The following is a 19,826-nucleotide window of genomic DNA, read 5'->3' as shown; positions in this document are numbered from 1 at the left end:
CGGTTTTTTTCTAAAACTGAACCAAACGTCCGTCTAATCTACTGGAACATGGGGATGAATTTTCTATTTACTTTACAACCTTCCAATACTGCCAATCAAGCATCTTAAATAAAAATTTGACAAAATGAATATTGAAACGTATTTTCCTATTTTTTAAAAGAGACCTAAAAATTGGGGATCTTACAAATGCCACGTACAAAACCATACACTAGCTTGATTACAACATTGTGCATTCTTTACACCACTACTAAACCACACCTACAAAAGCCTTAATGAAGAGACCAAAGCATAAACCATGGAATAAACCAAATCTTCTTATTAGCACCCTTTAATGTAGTCATACAAAAAAGATGCATAAATACGTATACATATCTTCAAAAGACGCATAAATATGTACATATCCCTCAAAAAAGATACCTAGTCTTGAATTGTTGTTCATCAAAGAAAAAAAACCATAGATCATTGCGATGGCTTGCTACTAGCTAGGTGATCTACGAAGCATCACGCTATGTCCAAGCACTAAGCTCCAGATTGAGCGTCTCCATGGATGCATGAGAGAACCATCATGAAGTGAACTGCAAATTTTTTAAAGTGATTGACACATTTTAGAATCATAATCCATTCTAGTAATAAGTATCACCAAAAGCACAAGCTCACGATATACTTACCTACTTTTTCGGTGTGCGATTATTCACACCACCTTTTATGAGTAACTTCATGACAAGCATAATGTAGTACCCACAATTGTTAGTATTTGCTTGCCTTGGCATCTAAACAAAAAGAAAAAAACACCACTTACAAAACTTGTATAGAAGCCAAATCATTAATTTTTTTCTCAACACAATACCCCATGTACCTCCATTGTTCTAACATGACAATTTTTTAAATTTAAAAGCTCTTTTCTAAAAACTGGATACGGTGTTTAGGTCCAAAATACTATAAAACTCTGAAAATGTAAAATATCACTATCTTATTTAATCTCCACACCGACACGACAACAATGTAGAGGAGAACTACACATACCTCCTTAAGGGGATAGTATATCGATCAATTTCTTGCAAGGCAAGAGAGTCAAAGAACAAAATTGCACTCTTGTCTTTTTGTAAGCGAGACACATGTGTACATGGAAATTCACTACACGAGGTACTTAATATTAACGATGCTCGCAGTGCGACGCTCAAATGTGAAAACCCACGGCGTCGCTATAGGCATCGCTAAGTTATAAGTAACTTAGCGACGTCATTGCGACGCCTATAGCGACGCCGTCACGGGTAAAAAGAATAACTGAGAGCGTCCAAAAACTCAGATCTCAGATCTGAGTTTTCAGTGCGCGCTCAAGCAAGCAAAGGTAACACGCGCTCTCCCTCTCTCTCTCTTTCTTCTCCACTTTCTTCTCCACACACACACACACACACACACACACACACACACACACACACACACACACACACACACGAGGAGAGGAAGGAGAGCCAGGTATGCTCCTTCCCTCTCCTCACTCTCATGTTCCCTTCCCCTCTTTCTCTCTCCCTCTCTCTCTCTCACACACACACACATTGTGTTTTAGAGAGAGAGAGAGAGAGAGAGAGAGAGAGCACATGCATAAACAAAAAACGCACACACACATGCATAAACAAAGAATGCACACACACATTGAGAGAGGAAAAGAGAGAGAGAGAGAGAGAGAGAGAGAGAGAGAGAGAGAGAGAGAGCACATGCATAAACAAAAATGCACACACACATGCATAAATAAAAAAAGCACACACACATTGAGAGAGGAAAAGAGAGAGAGAGAGAGAGAGAGGAGAAGAAGAAGAAGAAGAAGAAGAAGAAGAAGAAGAAGAAGAAGAGAGTCTTAACGTCTTAGGAAACTATCCCAAGAGACCTTAAAGATCTAGTCGACGAGGAGTTGAACTCAAGACCTGTTATTCATGAGGAAAATGGCATAACCAATCTATCACACTTGGGTGATAGAAAAGTTATACCATTTTCTTCTTTTATTGGCGTGCACACAGACCCACACACACACACCTGAAAAGAACAGAGTTTAATTTAATGTCGTAGGAAACTAATTCAAGAGACCTTAAAGATCTAGCCGACGAGGAGTTGAACTCAAGACCTGTTATTCAAGAGGGAAATGGCATAACCAATCTACCACACTTAGGTGATAGAAAGGTTATACCATTTTTCTCTTTTTATTGGCACACACACACCCACACACACACACACACGAGAAGAAGAGAGTTTTAACGTCGTAGGAAACTATCCCAAAAGACGTTAAAGATTAGGTTAGATGCAGACTTACGTTAGATTAGTTTTAGGTTTATTTTTAGTTAGATTTACGTTTGATTAGATTTAGGTTTATTTACATTATATTATATTAGATTTATGTTTATTTACGTTATATTAGATTAGATTTAGGTTTATTTACATTATTTACCTATTATTGAAAAGGGAAATGACATAACCAATCTACCACACTTGGGTGATAGAAAGGTTATACCATTTTTCTCTTTTTATCGTTTAAGATAAGGTTAGATTTAGATTTAGGTTTATTTAGGTTAGATTAGATTAGATTTAGGTTTATTTTGAGTACACCGAAGGATTATATTGCCTACGCATTTGAGAGTGGTCTCCCGGCCACTGCGTCAGATTTGCTAAGGAGTGACCCGAACACTGCGTCGGGGTCACCTAGAGACCTGGATGATGAGCATTCATTGGACAGGGTTGCTATAGTTCACGGGAGGGACATGCCAAAGTGATACGCCTACCTCATCAATCATATGTCCGATGAGACCATTATGACCCCTGAGGGGAAGCAAGTGATGGGTCACATACAACAGTTGTGTAAACAGGTTTTTTGACACACTGTAGGTTGTTAGGGTCTCTTGGAGGGATCAGGATAAAGCCTCTAAGGATTATCTTATTGCGACGCTGCATCGATCGTTTCTAGTTCCCTCTTTGGAGAATACATTTGACGACGCCTGGATGAGGAGACGCATGCGCGACTACATGAAGCATCGGAGGTCAGATGCAAAGATGCTAGAGCTGAGAGAGGAGTGGAGGGGATGGATATCAGGAAGGAGAGGACGACCAATCCAGACAGGTGGTGATAGCAAAGTGACGCAGCAAGAGTTTGCATCAAGAGGGTATTATCCCTTCACCTGGGGAGTGGCGGCTGGGCCAACTTCGAGGAGGATTTTGTCCCATCACCTGGGTCATGGATCGACGGGGTGGAGAGGTGAGAGTATTAAACTCTTGCATTGAAGTATTTGTATATGTGAGGCCCATTCACATCTACAGAGCTAGTAGCCCCATTGGTGTGTCTTTTACCCTTCAATGGAGCGAATCACCACATGTTCAATTAGGTTAGATTTAAAATAAGATTTTGAATTGAGTTTTTATATTAGAGTCTACCTTCGAGATTACGGTAAAAAAATTAGAGTTAGACGAACGGTGAAAAGATCTACTGTGAAAAGATGTTAAGATGCTGTCAAATGCTACAGCTAGAGAAGAGGCAAAGGGGTTTTGTCCACTACATTCACTATCATGTAGACGTGGGTGTGTAGATTTCTTGTACCCACAAATATAGGCATTGACCAATAAAGACGAGATTATAACCCGGTGGTTCTAATCTCCGTGCACCTATAGACCGAGGTGTGCGGGGATTGGACATGACTAGAGAATGTGAGGTAGTTTACAGTGTGAACAAAGAGAGAGAGAGGGAGAGAGAGAGATAAAAGACGAAGAATGCCAATAGAAGATTAAATTTTTTGTCCAGGTTATAAGATTTTTACCCTCATTATGAGTAGTGACGAGGATGTGGGGCCGTCCAACCGAAACACCTATCTCTCAATGAGGATCTTATGTCCTTGTAATCAATGCAAGCATGCTGTGCGACGGACAATACGCGTTTCTTTGCACGTTCGCGAATTTGGGGAGTTTGATCCATCTATTATAGATTGAGTTGTTGCCAATTATAACTCGTCGGACTTTGACGCTGGCCAACAAGTAGCAATCTTGCAACCAATAGACGTGCGTAATCTACTATGGGACCATCTGACCGGCAAGAAAGATACTTTGGGAGCCAGGGTTGACCTTAGAAATGTGAATCGTATGGAGCAATATTGGCCGCAAACAGCATCCGATGGGTTGATAAAACTCCCTAAAGCACCATGGATTTTCACAAGAGCCCAAGAACGTAAAGTAAAAGAGACCATTCAATCTTTGCGGACCCCCACTGGCCTAATGCACTTGCTCCGAACGTGTTTTACTAAAGAAGGAAAGCTTACCAGTTTGAAGTCACACGACTAGCATAAAATGTGTCAAGTATGTTCATAGTGGGAATTGTGTAACAAATTCGTGTGTGGACTTTAATATCATTGCTGCACGTGTTTTGCAGTTTATTTTACCGATTTCCATTGAGGGATGTTTGTCTCTTGACGTCCGTAACACAATCTACAAACTTGCGAAGTTGGTGCAATGGATCTCACAAAAGGAGATCAACGTAGACTCCATACCATTCACCAAACTAAATGCTGCGGAGGTTGTGTGCATGTTTGAGAAACATTTTCCTACTACCATGCTAACCATTCAGGTGCATCTTCTTGTTCACATAGTTGATGAGGTGGAAATAGCTGGCATAGTACATTCCAGATGGATGTTCTTTTTAGAATGTTTCATGAAAACGCTCAAGGGATATGTGCGTTAGAAGGCACATCCGGAGGGTAGCATGGCAGAAGGTTGGCTGGTATCAGAGTCACGTGTAAAGATCGACATTTTAGGGTGGAATGGATCGACACAAAGCGTTTTACTCAAGGTTGTGAAATCATGGCAAAATTTGAACAGTCTAGTTGACGACGGTCCTCTGATATAGATCCTGTGGTGGCGGAATTCACTTACTTCGGCACGCTACAAGAGATTTTGAGGATCGATTATAGAGGATTTTTTGTCGACTTGTTCGACGTGCAATGGTTCAAGATAATCATGGAGGGTCGCAACGCTACTCTGCGTAGAGGAGAGTCTGGTTTTCTTGAGGTGGATTCAACTAAGAAATGGACTGACCTAAGAGACACTTTCGTACTACCCGAGCATTGTGAACAAGTAAGTATGTAAATAGTTAACATCCCATTTTAGAATTAATGTGCTTGGAAGCCTCTCATGTAAGTTATGTGGCTCTGGCAGGTGATATTTCATCCTACAAAGTCTGCATCAAACTGGTGGTACCGCATAGAGGTAGCCCCTCGTAGTGTACGGACGTATGAAGGCTACCATGTGCAATCACAACAAGATTTGATTGTGTGCGCTCTCTCTCTCTCTCTCTCTCTCTCTCTCTCTCTCTCTCTCTCTCTCTTTCGATTGAAAATTTTGAGTTATCGACTTGCCTCTTCCATCACTCAAGTTGAATAGAAGAAGAAAGCGTTCTGTTGCTGCTAGACTTTGAACATTCCAAAGCTACAAGCACCTTCAAGTTCTACGTAAAAAAAGAAAGAGATAGTTGGGATTCTTGTACGATTCTCCGTTTTGAACAATTTCGCTCCGTTTTATAATATATATTGTGTTCACGTGGCTTTTTGTCCATTTCTATTTATATGTGTCATTGCGTCATTGTATTTAATGGTCTTTGCGTCCACTCCAGGTACGTATGCTCTAGGTATGTTCTCACAAGTAGGGACGACGAGCACTGCACTCCGGGTGTGATGGAGACTGAAGATGAAATCACGAAGGGAGTGATATGTCTCTGCTCATAGATGCAACTCGTCTCACCGCTACATCTAATTGATTGGGTGAAAGAGACGCTAAGAAGCACTACTACTGCTTACTTAGCGTCTCTTTCACCCGATCAACTAGATTTAGTGGTAAAAGAGACACTAAGAAGCACTACTATTGCTTCTTACCGTCTCTTTCACCCGATCAACCCGCTCTAGTGGTGGCGGTGGCGGTTGTTGTGGGGATGCCGCCACTGATGCTTCGACACCATTAGGGGAATTTTGAGGTCATTTTTGTGCCTTTTAGCGTGTAGAGAGAGAGAGTGGTCTCAACCAATGGTTGAAGAGCTTCCGTTACGGAACCTCTATTTTTGAAAACTCACAAAAAAAGCAAATATTCTATCTTTACCGCAACTTTGAGCTGGTAAATAGCAATGTAAACAAGTAAAAGTGCAAAGGCATTCAATAGCTGTCGCTTTTAGAAAGACATACTTCTCATATTATATTGTTTTCATTTTGCACGTCGTCATCATAAAACAACGTTTGGATTCTATCTCATGATCTTTTCTAGATTTGAACCGTTTTTTGCACATTCTGCTTATTCTTCTCTTGAACTCAGACTAGACTTCTCTGCTCATTTATTTTTTCACCATGGAATCTTCATCACGATCAAAACGACCAAGAACTTCCATTGAAGCCATTGTCACTTACAACACGACTGATCAAAATGGAGAATGGATTCCAATAACGATACACAAAGGAACGTGGATACTGATGCAACAAAACAAGAGAATAAAGTCCTCCACCAAAAACTCTTTCTTGGCGGGATGGAAGGGCATTGTTAAAGATTTCAGCTTTGGCGACAACAAAAAATCAATCAAAGAGGTGCTGGTGCAGCATGTGTACATGCATAAAGATCTGCATATTAACTCAGAGAGTTCTGCTTTGCCATTACATAGACCAAACTGTAAGTCTCTTAACTTAAATTCTTATTTGTAATGCATGTTGTATAAGGTTATTTGTTGTACAGATTTGTATCCTTCAAACATTATGGAATGGCAGCCAGTAGAATGTGTTATAAATATTCTGGATGTGTGTCATGGATCAATTGGTGAAGAAATATACAAGGGAAGGACTAAGGGTTCATTGGCAGAGAATGGAATATTCTTCTTTGACCATTATTATGTTCCACCTAGAAGGACTGGAGAACTTGGAGCCACAACTAAGCTAGACTTGCCTGATTTCAAAAGTGGAGAATGGTCACTCCCTAGCTCAAATACAAGTGAGGGCTACAGGTGCAAACTGTTTTGTGAGATTCAAAAGTGTTTGAAAGCAAACATAGCAAGCAAACAGAGTAGAATTTCTATATTCATGCCCATTACAGTTTTTGTAGACTTCTTCTCTAATGCTGAAGTCAGAAAATCTAGAACAATGTTTTCAGTGAAGACTTTAGACTCAGCAAATGTACTTGAATTTGTGGATGAGGTTGGAACACCAAAACAGTGAATGGAATCACTTGTAATGTGCAAGCTGGCTCAATTGCTTGCAAATACATGATAGGGACACAAAACTTCATTATGTCATTTTATTACAGAAGATGGCACTATGTTGGTGGTCAACTAACTCCACTTGATCAAGACATGGAGGACTTCATTGACAGCCCAATAGAAGACATTGATATATGGGTAAACAATGAGCATCTATCAATTGTAAAGATAAGAGGCATGTGTAGCTTACATCAATTGAGATTGGACCTGCAAAATGATGAAATTGAACTGCCCACAACATTCTGCTTTCAAATAAATGGTGGAAAGGTAACTGTTATCCCTAAAAGTCTCTTGTTCTCTTATTGGTTCTTTATTTAACTTGGGCTGTTTTTGTAGGTATCAAAAAGGAATGAAAAGAGGCTACAGTGCAAGGACATCTTGGATGACATTGTACATTTGGTGCCTTGAACATCCTTTAAGGCAATTTTGTAACACATGACCTGCAAGGATCTTGTTTTGTATCACATGACCTGCAAGGATCTTGTTTTGTATCACATGACCTGTAAGGATCTTATTGAAATAAAGATCTAAAAGGATCTTTATTTTGTTATTGAAATGCAACTTTTCCAAACATCAATGATTTGATTTTGTAACAGAGTCTTAAAACAAGGTGATCAAAATGTATTCAATTTCAAATATTTGCAATTACATAGACAATTGGATACAAGTGGGCTATAGAATAGACAATTGGATACAAGTGGGAAGCTTGATACAAGTGGGAAGCTTGATACAAGTGGGCTACAATTAGATACAAGTGGGAAGCTTGATACAAGTGGGCTGCAAAAATCTCGATACAAGCTTGATACAAAAATCTTGATACAAAGGGCTATAGAATAGACAATTGGATACAAGTGGGAAGCTTGATACAAGTGGGCTACAAAAAGCTAGAATAGTTTTCTGCCAGGAGTTTTCCTGTCCCTAGGGGTTGGTGCTTTTGCAGTGGGCTCTTTTGTCCTGGGAGATTTTCTTGTGGGCTCTTTGGCAGGAGGGCTTGAGGGCTGCTTCCTCTTTCTCTTATCATCCATCTCTTCACTTTCCTTTTCCTGCTCACCACTCTCTTCATCCTCTTCACTTCCCTTTGCCTTTTCTAGCTTTGCTTTCCCATTTGCCTTTTCTAGCTTTGCTTTCCCCTTTGCCTCTTCTAGTTTTGCTTTCCCCTTTGCCTTTTCTAGCTCTTCAGCATCATCATCTTTAAATACCTCTTGCAGTCGTCCATTTGCTTCAATCATATACTTGATAATCTTTGCTCTTGTCAACCATACATGGTTCTCACTATAGCACTCTCTGTTGATCTATACAAGGCAATAGAAAGCAAGTTTTAGGAACAATAAAATGAGAAAAAATACAGCTAGCAAATATGAAATATGCTATACTTCTATATTCTAATTGTCATTGCAGTATATGAAGTCCAAGAGGAGCTTGGCATTCGTCACTACCCTCCATCCACATGAATGGCTTTCAGGCTGGATTGGAACCTGCAACTCATTACATGTATTTATGGGAAAAAATATTTGAGGATAATCCATTGAAGTGAACAAAGTATAAAGAATTCCAACCTTCACAACTGAAAATTGGATTTCAGTCAGCATCTTTGGCATGGGTGGACAATTCTCCAGTGTCTCTATAAATCTTGTAGCAACACTGTCCAAAATTCTTTATTAAAAGTATGTGCTTGAGGTTCTGCTTTTGGTTTACAAAATGTGTCTGCTACTATACTTACAATTTTGCTTGACCATGTACTCCAGCAAGAGAATTGACAAAGTAGCATTTTCTTTTCACAATATCAATTGCAATTAAACTCCATTGTGAGCTATAAAAACAAGCCTCAGTTAGCCTTCTAACATGAATTAGTAAATTCTCTTCACAAGGTGTAGGTAGGAAACTTACCTCTCATGATAAGGAATCAAGAAAATTTCATAGATTTCCAAGTCCACATGAATCAACCACTTTGTGAGCTCTCTAATATTTGTCTCTGTCCTGAGAAAGTGGGAGATAGAAGGGTCTAAAAATTCCACCTTTTTTTGAAGGTCTGGCTCATATGTATGCATCATTAACCTGATACAAGATATTGTTATATAAAGAGTTCTTGCTATAAACAAAAATACATAGGAAAACAAAAACAACCTGAGGCATGTGATAAGGAGTGGAGAATTGATCTCCTTGGTCCAGTCCTTGAGAATTTCCAAGGTCTCAGAGTCAAGTGAATTGTAATCCTCCCTAGGATCCTCCTCACTGAATAGAGCGACAACAAAACCAGTAGGATTGACACTCCTCAAGAGGGGCACTAGTTGAGGTTCCAACAGGTCAAGCTCCTTTCTCTCTGCAATTTCCTTGTCTTCCTTTGCTCTCTTTTTCCTTTCCTTTTCCTCTTCTTCAGTAATATCAACTACTCCTACTTCAGGCTCCTTGGGCTTCCTCCATGGAGGAATGTTGAGAATATTAAAGGCCTTAATATCATGCATAGGGACAGGCTCCAACATTCTTGAAAACCTGTATCTCAGCCTCCTGAGGGTGATCATGTCTTTGTCCATCAAAGTAACCCTATGGGCATGAGCTGCACAGATATAGGCATCTTGGAAAAGCTCAATCATAAAGTCCTCAGAAGCCTCTTGGATACATGCTAATGCACTTCTAGTCCACCTCATGTCAATCTTGTACTCCTCTGCAACTTGTCTGCATAGTCTTTGGAAGGGCAGTTTGGGAATTGCAAGATTGATGGCCTTTATGGCCTTCCTTATCTCTCTTAGACATTTGACCCCCTGCTTGAACTTTCTCTTTGTAAGGAGAGGCTTAAGCTGCACTGGCTTGAAAGCTTTCCTCTAATGTGTAGTCTTTCTTTTGCTTGGTTGAGGGTCAGGTGTACTTGGTTTAGGGTCCTTCCTCTGAGATGTGCTCTCCTTTGGTTTTGAAGTACCAGCTAAAGCTTTGCTAGGCTGAGCTTCTTTTTCATCTTCGGATAGAGGCTTATCAACCGGCTTATCAACCTTCCTTGCAGTCTTCTTGGTCCTTGCCATCTTCAAAAGGGATAGGAATGATTGTTACACAACAAACATTAGTAAAAAAAAGTAAACGATGTATATTTAGTGGCACACATTTCCGTACATAGTGGAACACATTGCAGTGACAACCCGTAGGCGAAATCACAAAGGGACCAATGTCCTCACACTAACGGTGGTCGCGCACGGGGTGATGGAGCATTACACAGATACGGTGACACTTCGTACGCGAAATTGCGAAGGGAGCACAGTCCTCCCACATACCAAATTCGCGCACGGGGTGACGGGAGACCCAAGCGGTGATAATCTCTTAAACATCTTGAGACACATATTGTACGCATGGTGAAAATAATGTCACACATGCGGTACACATCGTAAACATGATCACATGTGTGGACATAGTGGAACACATTGCTTGAAAACTCGGTAAGCGAAATGACAAAGGAGGCAAAGTCTTCTCACTTACGAATATCGCGCACGGTGTGACGGTCAAAGCGCTCGAAGTTTCCTCTTTCAAAACCTCCTTCAAAATGTATATTTAGTGGCACACATTTCCGTACATAGTGGAACACATTGCGATGACACCCCGTACGCGAAATCACAAAGGGACCAATGTCCTAACACTAACGGTGATCGCGCACGATGTGATGGAGCATTACATAGATACGGTGACACTTCGTACGCGAAATTTCAAAGGGAGCACAGTCCTCCCACTTACCAAATTCGCGCACGGGGTGACGGGAATCCCAAGCGGTGAAAACCTCTTAAACATCTTGAGACACATATTGTACGCATGGTGAAAATAATGGCACACATTGCGGTACACATCGTAAACATGATCACATATGTGGACATAGTGGAACACATTGCTTTGAAACTCGGTACGCGAAATGACAAAGGAGGCAAAGTATTCTCACTTACGAATATCGCGCACGGTGTGAAGCTCAAAGCGCTCAAAGTTTTGGGTTGTGGACCTCCTTCAATACCTCCTTCAAAATGCGCTTAGTTTGGGCTCTGAGGATGTTTATATAGGGTGCATGGCGCAAGTCCCTAGGCGCATAAAAACTAGCCGTTGGACCAAACTTCGAGGCGGCAACGGATTTGCACACTTCCCGAGGCAGCGTTTTTGCCCATAAAAGGAACCTACCCAACCCGTTGATTCGCTTATTGTCATTCACAAGGCTTCGAATTTAAGCCTCCAACCCTCCAAGCAACACACCGCGACACCCGTGCGCGATTTTGGTGGACGTCAACCTCTTCCTAGCAATAGGAAATCGCGTACCAAGTGTCACTCTGTGCGCGTTGTTAGTGAGTGACGAGTTTCTCTTAACTTCTCAAAGTTCGCATAGCAAGTGACAAACATAGCATGTCACAATTTTATGTAATTCTTTTTTGCTTGCGCTTAATTTGTGCGCCTAATTTGCTTGACAATTTTATGCTTTTAATTTGTTTGTAGACTTGATATAAAGAAGGGTGGTTAATGTCTTGATAGACTTCTCTTTTCTCTTTTTCAGCTGAGAATTTGTGGATTGTCATAATGGATACAGAGGATATACAAGAGACCGCTGATGATAGGCTGATGTCTTTTCTTTACAAAGTTAATGAAATTACAAGATTTCAAAGTGTCAAACAGATTTTTAATGCTGCCTTTGATCTTCAAGCACTTGTGGATGGCTTCTCTACACAAATTAGTGACTTGAAAGAGATATATACAGAATTGATCAGAGATCACAAGCTTGACAATCATGTTCATTTTGTTGATATATGCAAAGCAGGTAGCTTGTCAAGGACAGGTATTGCAAAGAAGTGGTCAAGCCTTCATCCAGACTGGCAAAAGATCATAAAGCCTTGCAAATTTCATGGTAATATGCATTGCCAGTTGGTAGATTATGACCTTGGACTTATCATTTTCTTCAGTGTACTCCCAACACCAGAGGGCAAAGAGATTCCAAAGCAGATTTCCCAGGCTGAGGAGGACCAGGAGAAAGAGGAGATAGAGATGGAGTTCCATGAAGAGGAAGAGAAGCTACAAAGCACTGAGATGCTGGACATTGCAAAATTTAAAGCAGAAAACATCACTAAAGTGGAGAATGTTGACATTGAGGATGAAGATGTTGATCCTTTGCATTGCACAGCAACATTTCCCACATACAAAGTTAACAAAAAGGAATATGTTTTGCTGAATGACATTCAGCATCTTTTTGATCTAAGGGAAGATTATGCTTTGGCAGTTTTGGCTGAGTGGGGATCTAATGACATAGGATTTATTGATTACTCACCTTGCCTCTTAGCAGTCTTGGACACAGAGGCAGAAAATTTTATTGACAGCTCAAGTGTTGGAAAGCATGTGCAGGACATTGTTCTGAGATATGAGCAACAGGGTGTACCTTTTGAAGAGGAGTTCAATGAGATCCAGAAAAGGCTTAAAATAGAGCATATGGGAGAGGAAAAGACCAGAGATTATGAAGCAAGGCCAACTAGATCCATTGATATATGGGAACCTGCCTTGTTTGAGGAGGATGAGTCTCCTAAGGTATGTTAATGACCATTTTGCCCTGTCTTATTAATGTGCTGAACAATTAACCAAGACATATTTTTGCAGATTGAAATACTAGACACAGACAAATTCCTTGGCAGGGGGAAGGGTTCCAGACCTTGGGACACTTTATTGGGAAGCTCAACAAAGAGACTGTCATTATATTCCATAACAAGTTTACAAGAGAACCATTGCTGCCAATGCTTGCAATTAAAGCACTTACAAAGGTTGTTGGTTCATATCAGCTTCCTCCAGGGTTAGAGAAGTTAATATTGGTGGAAAAGGAGGAAGCCATCAGAATTTTTGGATTCTTCCCTGGCCTTACTGGTTCTAGAGCTGGTTATTTTGCAACAATGGCATCCTATGTGCTTGCCCACTCTGGGGACCTCAAGAGACAAATGATAGGATACAATAAGCAGAAGTTTCTGAAGTTTAGGGGTGAAGTTGATGTACCTTCATCAAAAGACTGACTTTGCTCATACCTGTACTTTGGCCCACTTTCTACCTTGTCTCTCTCTTGTAGCTAGCCATTGTAAGAATTTTTCATTTGCAGATGAACTATTATATGAATTTTGTCTTTTCTGCTTGTTCCTGTGTAAGGCATTTGCTAAATTTGAGTTCAGTAGTGCTTTCTTTGTCATTTTTGATCTGGTTCTATGCCATATTTATCTATAGAACCATTGGAAAACCTCAAGCAAGCTATTTGCCTTCACTGCACCTCCTCCATGTCTTGTATGCTTGAAAAACTTGGTTCTTGCTTGATAATGGGATTTCTCCATGCCTTGTGTAGACCATATGGACATGGAGCCCCATCTCTTTACAAACCAGGGAGTGTGATTGTAAATTATATGCTGGCAAAGTAAACGTGTGTCAATAATTAGTAAGTATGAGATTAATCATATGCTTCCAAACTAAAAGTATGTACATATTAAAAAGGAATAAAAAACTTACCATGTAATGTGTGAATTTCTGATCCCAAGCATCTTTCATTGCACTTCTGAAGTTATTGAGCACTTTCTTGAAATTTGGCATATCATTTTTTCCCCAGGATGTCTTATCATAGTAGGAAAATACTTTGTCTAGTGATTCCCATACCTCTTCCTTTTTGTTTCTTGATGTACCTTCAAGACCATAATCTTTGATGGCATTGTGGAGAGCTTTCCACTGGTTATACTTCACATTGGATGAACCCTTCTTGGCATTTACCTTTCCTAGTTTGCCATGAAACCCTAGGAAAGCTCTGGCCTTCACACCACCAACAGATACCTTTCTAGGCACATTGTTTCCATTTGAAGACCTCTTCAGGTCTGTTTCAATCTTAACCTTACCACTGTGAAGGCCAATTTCTGATAAAACCGTTTCAATACATTTGATTGAAGCATCTCTAGCTGCTTTTGGCTGTAACTTCCAGGCAAACCCCACATAGAGATGTACAATTTTCTCCACAATTCTGCAAAGAGCATGCAGAGTGCATATGTGGACATTAGCAAGTGGAATATTTAAAACTGCTTTGAAGTTTGGATCTTGAGTATGCCTATTGGGTGCTTTGTTCCAATTTGCAGGATTACATTCTTTTGCTGATGCCATACAATACAGACAAGGGCTCTTTTCCATAGCTCCTTTGGAGACATTGTACATACATTTAAGGGTTTTAAGGTCTCCTCCCATGTGCCATTCCACCCTGTAACTTCCAAACCCTTCAACTTCAAGCTCTTCCCCTAATTCTTGTGCATTAATGACTTCGGGTATTGTTGTTTGATGGAAAACCCAATCCAGAACATCAAAGTCTTCACTCTCTACTTCAAAAGCACCTAGCCACCAGACATTCTTCTCCGATTGCACGCTGAAGTACTTGGTATCCTTCGGTTTCAATGCTCTGTTCATTAAAGTTATGGAAATCCTCTCAATTTTTCTGTTCTTAACAATCTCACATTCATCAAGCTTTATCACAAAACTGACAACACCATTTGCTTCTGTATGCTCCAGCTCATAGAATCTGATCATTTCCTTCTGAAGTGTCTTCAAGTCAAGGAAAATATTATTGAACTCATCAAATTGAAGATCCCTCTTTTTACCATGATAGGTACCATGAATGTGGTGAGGCTCACCCAACATCTCCATTATCCTCTCATTGATCTTTTTCCTTGCCTGCTGCACAATGGATGGCTTTGGAAGCAAAGAGGACCTAACCTTACATTGCTTTAACCTTGACTTCATATTTCTGAACAGCTTGCTATAACCATCTCTGCTAATGCCTACCTTATCCATAGTATATTGCACATCCTCCTTGTCCAAGCAAGAGCTCTGCAAAAATCCCTCAATCCACTGCTCCTTTGCCTTTTTAAACTTCTTCTCTGTGAAAATCTTTTTGGCAACCTTGAGAGGTAAAACATCACAATAATGTTTAGCTGCCATTTCCATGTTTGATGCAGAGTTTGGTTGTAGCAAAGTCCTAAATCAAAAGGTACAAAATTAACTGATTATTGTCCAAATGACACCAACAAAATAAACAAACTAAATTAAAGTTAACTGAATATTAATCATTTAATAAAGAACAATAGCATAATAACAATAACATAAGCATAATAATGTGGAGCAGAATCACAATACAACTTAACAAAAAGATTAACAACCTAACATAAGCAGAATCATATAAAATAAGCATAACAACCTAACAAAAAGATTAACAACCTAACATAAGCAGAATCATATAAAATAACAATACCTTGCTGCTCTGATTCTCCTGCTGCAACCTCCTCCACCACGTCTCAAGGCTTCAATGTTCTTTAACTTCTTTTCTCTTTGTCTGTTTCCTAACATTGTATTCTTGCTTCTAGCTTGTTTGAGCTGAGTTTGTAGCTTTTCGTTGCTCTCTTTACATTCCTCAAGTTGTTGTTTAAGAGTATTTATCATTTGTTTGGTCAAATGATCTTCTAACTTAAGAATATCTCTCTCTGCCGCAAGACTCTATGTATAACCCAGCAACCCTCTTTGACCATCACCCACAAATTTTATCAAAGATGAACAATTTGAGAATGGGGGAGTGCTCTTTGTCATTGGGTCCACTGGATACAATCTTCCATCAGTCCAGAGATCAATGTGATTTTTTTGATCTTGCCGCATTGCTTCAAATATGGACGAGGACACCTCTGCACATTTGTTTCTCTTGCGCACTGGACAATATTCTTCATTTAGCTCAATGTGTAGATGGTATAAGCTTCTTCTCTTCCTCATGGAAGTCTGTTAACAGTATTTGTTAGAGATAGTACTATAGGAAAAAGCTGTGCAGATACGAGGAAGAAGACGACACAGAAAAGGTTTGTTTCAACTTTTGGAAATTTTGAATTTTGGGCCAGAACTGACGTTTTCGTTAGTTTTGGAGGGAGTATTTTTTAGAATACGAAAGATCCTAGAAAGATTTGACAATGACATGTTTCGGTGGAGGTAAAAAGGACGCAAACTCACCTTTTTACAAACATTTCACTATTTTTAAAATGAAGTATATATTCTCTCTCTACATATTCTTACAGGGCACAAAAGTGACCTCAAAATTCCCCTAATGCCGCCTCTTGTTCAATGAGGCTCTTTACCCTCCCCTTCTTTGCCTACCCCGACACCATCCATGACATCGCCATCGACACCAGGTTTTGCATGGTTTACTGCCGTTCCTAGCGGCTACACACCACTAGCTACTCCTCCAGTAGTCACTCCAGTGGACACTCCTCGCTTTGGGGCTCAGACTTCAGTGGAGACACATGACGTCCGTACCCCTGTTGACACGTCGCTAGAGACTCCTGTTGGGACACCCAGGCTCACGCGTCAGTGACGAGAGGGCTTGCCTTACTCCATTGACTTCAGCGGCGGCATCATCTTGGATGATGAAGGCAAGAAGGTGATTTCATGCATGCGCGGTCTTTGCTCTCAGGTGTTTAGACACTACATACTAAACACCTGGAGTGAAGTACCAAATGATTTAAAAGACAGAGTCATCAACATGCTTCACTACGAGTTTCCCGTCCCAACACGGGATGAGCGCTTCAATGAAGACGTGATGAAGGTTCGAATGCGCGAATAATGCAAGCACAAGCGTTCCAAAGTGCAAAAAACAATCAAGCATGGGTGGAACATACCAGATTGGCTGGCCAAAGAAGATTGGAAGAATGCGAAGAAAGCAGCGCGCGAGAATCCCTACAAGTGGAAGCAACAAAAGGAGGCAGCCAGAGAGCGAGTAGAGGCAGGGAGCTCACACCACTTGGGGAGCGGCGGGTGGGCATCATTTGAGGCCGATTTTGTAATTGTTTTCGCATTTCTCTTTATTTTGATAGTTTAGGGTTTATGGGTTTTTAAATTCTAACATAATGGATTCTTTGTATGTTTTGACAGTGGTCGATGACAGGACGTGATCCCACACCGTACGAGCGCGAGTATGCAGGTAGGAAGGGCTTAAACGCCCTGATGGACATTCTGAGTTCTAGTGGCGGTATGGTTAGTATTAGGGTTTACTCTTTTCTATTTGTTGTATTGTTTTATAAACGTCGCTATATGTTTATACTTACAAAAAGCTGTTTTACTGTTTTATTTTGCAGAATCTGACAGATATGTCGCTTGGACCCGATGAGACGTCTGATTAGACAAGGTCAATCTAGCCGTAGCTAGAGAGCATTAGTTTCTTTTTGTCATAGCTTATGTATCATGAGACGACTTTTATACGTCTTTTTGAAAACCATGTATATTTTTTCAATAATGACAATGGTGTTGTAACTATTACATTTGCAAAGTTCGACAATCAAGTGATTTTGCCTATGATGTGTACAATTGTCATTGATTTACTTTCATCAATTCACGCTTGTCAGTTTTGTATCTTATTTTGCAAACAATACGTACTATGGATGATGGGGTTAATGGTTATATTGTCTTGTGGGTGACTATTTTGGGTCTATATCTACCTTTTCACTTTGTTTCAAAGATGAATCGATTAATGAAACATTCAATATGGTTGATGGATGCCCTGTCACCAAATTTTTTTCCTCTCGGACGTCGCTATAAACGTCGCTATAATCGTCGGGGGTTATAAAAACCCAATGTATTTCCGTCGCTAACAATGTCACAAGAGCACACAACCTCTTGTAGTGATTGAAAACTACAGCAAGCGTCCAATGGCCTCTATCAAAAGACATTTGCACAATATATGTAAAAGTTGAGGTAAACACATACGAATAATTCATACATTACTAGCATCTCCATACTCATCCACAATCAGACAAAAAAAATGAACATGCGGTTGGAAAGGTCAACTCTACCAAAGTAGTTTTGCATTGCATTCTTACTAGGCAAGGTTTGAACAAAAGACAACCACAAGCTATCAATGAACCAAACATGATTGAGAGTTCCTCTTCAAAAATATGCTCCATCCACCTACAAGGTCATGGCCTTATTATGCTACATATCCGTAAACCATATTTCAATCAAAAATCAACTCTAACAAGCAACACTAGACTTACATGAAAAAGAAAATGGGTGCACGTGAACTTGCCCTCTCCCTTGTTATTTCACTTGCAAGTTTATGATCATATATTGTTATCTCAAGTAGATATCTTGATGAGCACAATTGGATGGGGATACCCTCAAAAAACCTATTAAGATAGGTCACTCATTACATACTATGGCAAAAAATAAATAAGCCATTATATGGAAGAGGGCGTACCGTGCCGTGTTTGAACCCATCAAGAGGTAATGCACATAAGTACTCCCACTTGGAGAAGAAATGTCTATATGTGTTTGGATTTTGCCTTTAACATTTTTCATTGGCGACATGATCACCTCATTTTTCTTAATGGAATAGAAAGAAAAGAAATCAAAAAAGTTAAAAATTGAAAATAAAGCCGTGACAATTTATGGTTACAAAGTAATAAAACAAGCAATACTTTGTAAATTACCGGAGTTATGGTTAGGGGATGTTCCTCATCCTCCATTTGTGATGTATATTTATCTTCACTCTCCATACTCTTAGTAGGTGAGAGAGTGTGTTCTAATTCCATCTCCTTTTCTTCTTCTTCCTCATGTTTGTTATTCTTGTATTTTCTTGACTAGAGAGACATTTAAGCATGCAAATAGTCTTAAGCTCTGAATTTTGTACATAAGATGCAATTATGAAAGCATTGAAGCAAAGAATGAGAGCATCTCTTACCATCCTCTCGTATCCTTTTTGCAATATTTGTTTTCATCTTCGTAACTCGAGTTGGCATGTCACTCTTCCACTTTGTCATCTCCTCTTGCACATGGTTTGCAAACCATTCTTCGTATACCATCTTTTGGAAGGAAGAGCTTAAGCGCCATCTCTTCTCACCATTTGCATTGAGATATTTAAATGCTTCTTTGGGGCAAGTTTTATGCGAGTCTCGATGCTTTGAAACTGCATTTTGGCTTGCCTATGGGACCGTGATCCATTAACCAATTCGAGCTTTTGACTACCCTTTGGTCTCCCCGTTGCTCTATGAGGAACGTCAACGATAAGACATGGCGCTCTTTGATATGGTGGATAAGTTCAACACGTTTCTCCCATGCTCTATTTCACTTTGGACAGGTTTCGTCTACTCGAACAATAGCGGACAAGAGCCCCAATCTCTTTTCCTAAACTACTCAACGAAGAGTTGCTTTGTTTGGACATTATCAGTCTCTCTCTCTCTCTCTCTCTCTCTCTCTCTCTCTCTCTCTCTCTTCTCTCCAATATATACACAAAACCAAAAAAGGATCAATTCAATCACATCATATTTCACAAAGATCCTTCTCTCAAAAATGTAGATGCAAGAAGAGGTGTGTTGATCATACCATGACCTCTGTTTCGTATGCACCCCTATCTCGTTGTGAATGCGAAGAGGAAGACTCGCCTCTCCTCTTCATGAGACTTCGTTTTGCTTTACAAGCACGATTAGACGTGCCCTTTGATGCCATCTTCATAGCTCCAATATTTTCCGGTACTGAGGCTTTTTGTAAGCACATGCTCAAGTTAGACCGTCGTGGAGCTTTGCGGGTTGTCATC

The 19,826-nt window shown here is 40.1% G+C and overlaps 2 pseudogenes; both read right to left on the bottom strand.

The window, feature by feature from the left end:
* Window positions 1-519: 519 nt before the first annotated feature.
* LOC147421586 (uncharacterized) lies at window positions 520-19,687 on the bottom strand (annotated as a pseudogene).
* Window positions 18,044-19,123, bottom strand: LOC147421587 (uncharacterized; annotated as a pseudogene).
* Window positions 19,688-19,826: the final 139 nt, after the last annotated feature.

This window comes from Adiantum capillus-veneris, chromosome 27 (assembly GCF_014529385.1).
Source record: "Adiantum capillus-veneris isolate H3 chromosome 27, ASM1452938v2, whole genome shotgun sequence".
NCBI classification, from domain to species: domain Eukaryota; kingdom Viridiplantae; phylum Streptophyta; class Polypodiopsida; order Polypodiales; family Pteridaceae; genus Adiantum; species Adiantum capillus-veneris.
Note: the sequence above shows the minus strand (reverse complement) of the source record. Positions and strands in the feature narration are given on the sequence as shown.